Consider the following 6418-nt stretch of genomic DNA (forward strand, 5'->3'; position numbering starts at 1 on the left):
ACGTATCCGGTTTGCGATTTAGAATCACCCACATCAGTGTCAAATCTTGCATCGACGTAACCATTTACGACGAGCTCTTTGTCATCTCCATAAATGAGAAACATATCCTTAGTCCTTTTCAGGTATTTCATGATGTTCTTGACCGCTGTCCAGTGATCCACTCCTGGATTACTTTGGTACCTCCCTGCTAAACTAATAGCAAGGCACACATCATGTCTGGTACACATCATTGCATACATGATAGAGCCTATGGCTGAAGCATAGGGAACACTTTTCATTTTCTCTCTATCTTCTGCAGTGGTCGGGCATTGATTCTTACTTAATTTCACACCTTGTAATACATGGAAGAACCCTTTCTTAGCTTGATCCATTTTGAACTTCTTCAAAACTTTATCAAGGTATGTGCTTTGTGAAAGTCCAATCAAGCGTCTTGATCTATCTCTATAGATCTTGATGCCCAATATATAAGCAGCTTCACCGAGGTCCTTCATTGAAAAACTCTTTTTCAAGTATCCTTTTATGCTATCCAGAAATTCTATATCATTTCCAATCAATAATATGTCATCCACATATAATATTAGAAATGCTACAGAGCTCCCACTCACTTTCTTGTAAATACATGCTTCTCCAAAAGTCTGTATAAAACCATATGCTTTGATCACACTATCAAAATGTTTATTCCAACTCCAAGAGGCTTGCACCAGTCCATAAATGGATCGCTGGAGCTTGCACACTTTGTTAGTACCCTTTGGATCGATAAAACCTTCAGGTTGCATCATATACAACTCTTCTTCCAGAAAACCATTCAGGAATGCAGTCTTTACATCCATTTGCCGAATTTCATAATTATAAAATGCGGCAATTGCTAACATGATTCGGACGGACTTAAGCATCGCTACGGGTGAGAAGGTCTCATCGTAGTCAACCCCTTGAACTTGTCGAAAACCTTTCACAACAAGTCGAGCTTTGTAGACAGTAACATTACCATCAGCGTCAGTCTTCTTCTTGAAGATCCATTTATTCTCGGTGGCTTGCCGATCATCGGGCAAGTCAACCAAAGTCCACACTTTGTTCTCATACATGGATCCCATCTCAGATTTCATGGCCTCAAGCCATTTTGTGGAATCTGGGCTCATCATCGCTTCCTCATAGTTCGTAGGTTCGTCATGGTCAAGTAACATGACCTCCAGAACAGGATTACCGTACCACTCTGGTGCGGATCTTACTCTGGTTGACCTACGAGGTTCGGTAGTAACTTGATCTGAAGTTTCATGATCATCATCATTAGCTTCCTCACTAATTGGTGTAGGTGTCACAGGAACCGGTTTCTGTGATGAACTACTTTCCAATAAGTGAGCAGGTACAGTTACATCATCAAGTTCTACTTTCCTCCCACTCACTTCTTTCGAGAGAAACTCCTTCTCTAGAAAGGATCCATTCTTAGCAACGAATGTCTTGCCTTCGGATCTGTGATAGAAGGTGTACCCAACAGTTTCCTTTGGGTATTCAATGAAGACACATTTCTCCGATTTGGGTTTGAGCTTATCAGGTTGAAGCTTTTTCACATAAGCATCGCATCCCCAAACTTTAAGAAACGACAACTTTGGTTTCTTGCCAAACCATAGTTCATAAGGCGTCGTCTCAACAGATTCCGATGGTGCCCTATTTAACGTGAATGCAGCTGTCTCTAAAGCATAACCCCAAAACGATAGCGGTAAATCAGTAAGAGACATCATAGATCACACCATATCTAGTAAAGTACGATTACGACGTTCGGACACACCATTATGATGTGGTGTTCCAGGTGGCGTGAGTTGCGAAACTATTCCACATTGTTTCAAATGTAAAACAAACTCGTAACTCAAATATTCTCCTCCACGATCAGATCGTAGAAACTTTATTTTCTTGTTACGATGATATTCCACTTCACTCTGAAATTCTTTGAACTTTTCAAATGTTTCAGACTTATGTTTCATTAAGTAGATATACCCATATCTTCTCAAATCATCTGTGAAGGTGAGAAAATAATGATACCCGCCGCGAGCCTCACTATTCATCGGACCACATACATCAGTATGTATGATTTCCAATAAATCCATTGCTCGCTCCATTGTTCCGGAGAACGGCGTTTTAGTCATCTTGCCCATGAGGCATGGTTCGCAAGTACCAAGTGATTCATAATCAAGTGATTCCAGAAGTCCATCAGTATGGAGTTTCTTCATACGCTTTACACCAATATGACCCAAACGGCAATGCCACAAATAAGTTGCACTATCATTATCAACTCTACATCTTTTGGCTTCAACATTATGAATATGTGTATCACCACTATCGAGATTCAATACAAATATACCACTCTTCAAGGGTGCATGAAGATAAAAGATATTACTCATATAAATAGAACAACCATTATTCTCAAATTTAAATGAATAACCGTCTCACATCAAACAAGATCCAGATATAATGTTCATGCTTAACGCTGGCACCAAATAACAATTATTTAGGTCTAAAACTAATCCCGAAGGTTGATGTAGTGGTAGCGTGTCGACGGTGATCACATCAACTTTGGAACCATTTCCCACGCGCATCGTCACCTCGTCCTTAGCCAGTCTTCGCTTAATCCATAGTCCCTGTTTCGAGTTGCAAATATTAGCAACATAACCAATATCAAATACCCAGGTACTACTACGAGCTCTAGTAAGGTACACATCAATAACATGTATATCACATATACCTTTGTTCACCTTGCCATCCTTCTTATTCGCCAAATACTTGGGGCAATTCCGCTTCAAGTGACATCTCCCTTTGCAGTAGAAGAACTCAGTCTTAGGCTTAGGTCCAGACTTGGGTTTCTTCTCTTGAGCAGCAACTTGTTTGCTGTTCTTTTTGAAGTTCCATTTCTTCTTCCCTTTACCCTTTTTCTTGAAACTGGTGGTCTTGTTGACCATCAACACTTGATGCTCCTTCTTGATTTCTACCCCTGTAGCCTTTAGCATTGCAAAGACCTCGGGAATCGTCTTATCCATCCCTTGCATATTATAGTTCATCACGAAGCTCTTGTAGCTTGGTGACAATGATTGAAGAACTCTATCAATGACACTATCAACCGGAAGATTAACTCCCAGCTGAGTCAAGTGATTATGGTACCTAGACATTCTGAGTATATGTTCACTGATAGAACTATTCTCCTCCATCTTGCAGCTGTAGAACTTATTGGAGACTACATATCTCTCAATCCGGGCATTTGCTTGAAATATTAACTTCAACTCCTGGAACATCTCATATGCTCCATGACGTTCAAAACGTCGTTGAAGTCTCGGTTCTAAGCCGTAAAGCATGGCACACTGAACTATCGAGTAGTCATCAGCTTTGCTCTGCCAGCCGTTCATAACATCTAGCATTGCACCTGCAGCGGGTTTGGCACCTAGCGGTGTTTCCAGGACGTAATTCTTCTGTGCAGCAATGAGGATAATCCTCAAGTTACGGACCCAGTCCGTGTAATTGCTACCATCATCTTACAACTTTTCTTTCTCAAGGAACACATTAAAATTCAACAGAACAACAGCATAGGCCATCTATCTACAATAACATAGACAAGCAAAATACTACCAGGTACTAAGTTCATGATAAATTTAAGTTCAATTAATCATATTACATAAGAAGTCCCACTTAGATAGACATCCCTCTAATCATCTAACTTATCACGTGATCCATATCAACTAAACCATAACCGATCATCACGTGAAATGGAGTAGTTTTCAATGGTGACATCACTATGTTGATCATATCTACTATATGATTCACGCTCGACTTTTCGGTCTTAGTGTTCTGAGGCCATATCTGCATATGATAGGCTCGTCAAGTTTAACCCGAGTATTCTGCGTGTGTAAAACTGTCTTACACCCGTTGTAGATGAACGTTGAGCTTATCACACCCGATCATCACGTGGTGTCTCAGCACGACGAACTTTGGCAACGGTGCATACTCAGGGGGAACACTTTTACATTGAAATTTAGTGAGAGATCATCTTATAATGCTACCGTCAAACAAAGCAGAATAAGATGCATAAAGGATAAACATCACATGCAATCAATATAAGTGATATGATATGGCCATCATCATCTTGTGCCTTTGATCTCCATCTCCAAAGCACCGTCATGATAACCATCGTCACCGGCGCGACACCTTGATCTCCATCGTAGCATCATTGTCGTCTCGCCAACTATTGCTTCTACGACTATCTCTACCGCTTAGTGATAAAGTAAAGCAATTACAGGGCGTTTGCATTGCATACAATAAGGCGACAACCATATGGCTCCTGCCAGTTGCCGTTAACTCTGTTACAAAACATGATCATCTCATACAATAAATATAGCATCATGTCTTGACCATATCACATCACAACATGCCCCGCAAAAACAAGTTAGACATCCTGTACTTTGTTGTTGCAAGTTTTATGTGGCTGCTACGGGCTGAGCAAGAACCATTCTTACCTACGCATCAAAACCACAACGATTGTTCGGCAAGTTAGTGTTGTTTTAACCTTCTCAAGGACCAGGCGTAGCCACACTTGGTTCAACTTAAGTTGGAGAAACTGACACCCGCCAGCCACTTGTGTGCAAAGCACGTCGGTAGAACCAGTCTCGCGTAAGCGTACGCGTAATGTCGGTCCGGGCCGCTTCATCCAACAATATCGCCGAACCAAAGTATGACATGCTGGTAAGCAGTATGACTTGTATCGCCCACAACTCACTTGTGTTCTGCTCGTGCATATAACATCTACGCATAAACCTGGCTTGGATGCCACTGTTGGGCAACGTAGTAATTTCAAAAAAATTTCCTACGCACACGCAAGATCATGGTGATGCATAGCAACGAGAGGGGAGAGTGTCGTCCACGTACCCTCGTAGACCGTTAAGCGGAAGCATTATAACAACGCGGGTGATGTAGTCGTACATCTTCACGATCGACCGATCCTCAGCACCGAACGTACAACACCTCCGCGTTCAGCACACGTTCAGCTCGGTGACGTCCCGCAAACTCACGATCCAGTAGAGCTCGGGGAAGAGTTTCGTCAGCACGACGGTGTGGTGTCGATTTTAATGAAGCTACCAACGCAGGGCTTCGCCTAAGCACCGCTACGACATAACCGAGGTGGATTATGGTGGAGGGGGGGCACCGCACATGGCTAAGAGATCAACTGATCAATTGTTGTGTCTCCAAGGGGTGCCCCCTCCCCGTATATAAAGGAAGGAGAGGAGGAGGGGGCGGCCAAGGAGGAGGAGGCGTGCCCAACGGGGGGCAATCCTAATCCAAGTAGGATTCCCCCCTCTTTCCTAGTCCTAGTAGGAGAGGCGAAGGAAGGAGAGGAGAAGAAGAAGGAAAGGGGGGACGGCCCCCTAGTCCAATTCGGTTTGGGCTAGGGGGGCCACACGCCCCTAGCTGGCCGCCTCTCCTCTTCCTCCACTTGGGCCCATAAGACCCAATAACCCCCCGGGAGGTTCCGGTAACCTCCCGGTTCTCCGGTATTTATCCGATAACCCCCGGAACTCATCCGGTGTCTGAATATAACCTTCCAATATATCGACCTTTACATATTGACCATTTCGAGACTCCTTGTCATGTCCGTGATCACATCCGGATCTCCGAACTACCTTCGGTACATCAAAACACAAAAACTCATAATACTGACCGTCACAGAACTTTAAGCGTGCGGACCCTACGGGTTCGAGAACTATGTAGACGTGACCGAGACACGTCTCCGGTCAATAACCAATAGCGGAACCTGGATGCTCATGTTGGTTCCTACATATTCTACGGAGATCTTTATCGGTCAAACCGGATAACAACATACATTGTTCCCTTTGTCATCGGTATGTTACTTGCCCGAGATTCGATCGTCGGTATCTCAATACCTAGTTCAATCTTGTTACCGGAAAGTCTCTTTACCCGTTCCGTGATGCAACATCCTGCAACTAACTCATTAGTCACATTGCTTGCAAGGCTTATAGTGATGTGCATTACCGAGAGGGCCCAGAGATACCTCTCCGATAATTGGAGTGACAAATCCTATTCTTGGTCTATGCCAACTCCACGAACACCATCGGAGACACCTATAAAGCACCTTTATAATCACCCAGTTACGTTGTGACGTTTGGTAGCACACAAAGTGTTCCTCCGGTAATCGGGAGTTGCATAATCTAATAGTCATAGGAACATGTATAAGTCATGAAGAAAGCAATATCAGTAAACTAAAACGATCAAGTGCTAAGCTAACGGAATGGGTCAAGTCAATCACATCATTCTTCTAATGATGTGACCCCATTTATCAAATGACAATGATGTCTATAGTTAGGAAACATAACCATCTTTGATCAACGAGCTAGTCAAGTAGAGGCATACTAGTGACACTATGTTT

Source organism: Triticum urartu, chromosome 4, assembly GCF_003073215.2.
Source record: "Triticum urartu cultivar G1812 chromosome 4, Tu2.1, whole genome shotgun sequence".
In the NCBI taxonomy this organism is placed as follows: Eukaryota; Viridiplantae; Streptophyta; class Magnoliopsida; order Poales; family Poaceae; genus Triticum; species Triticum urartu.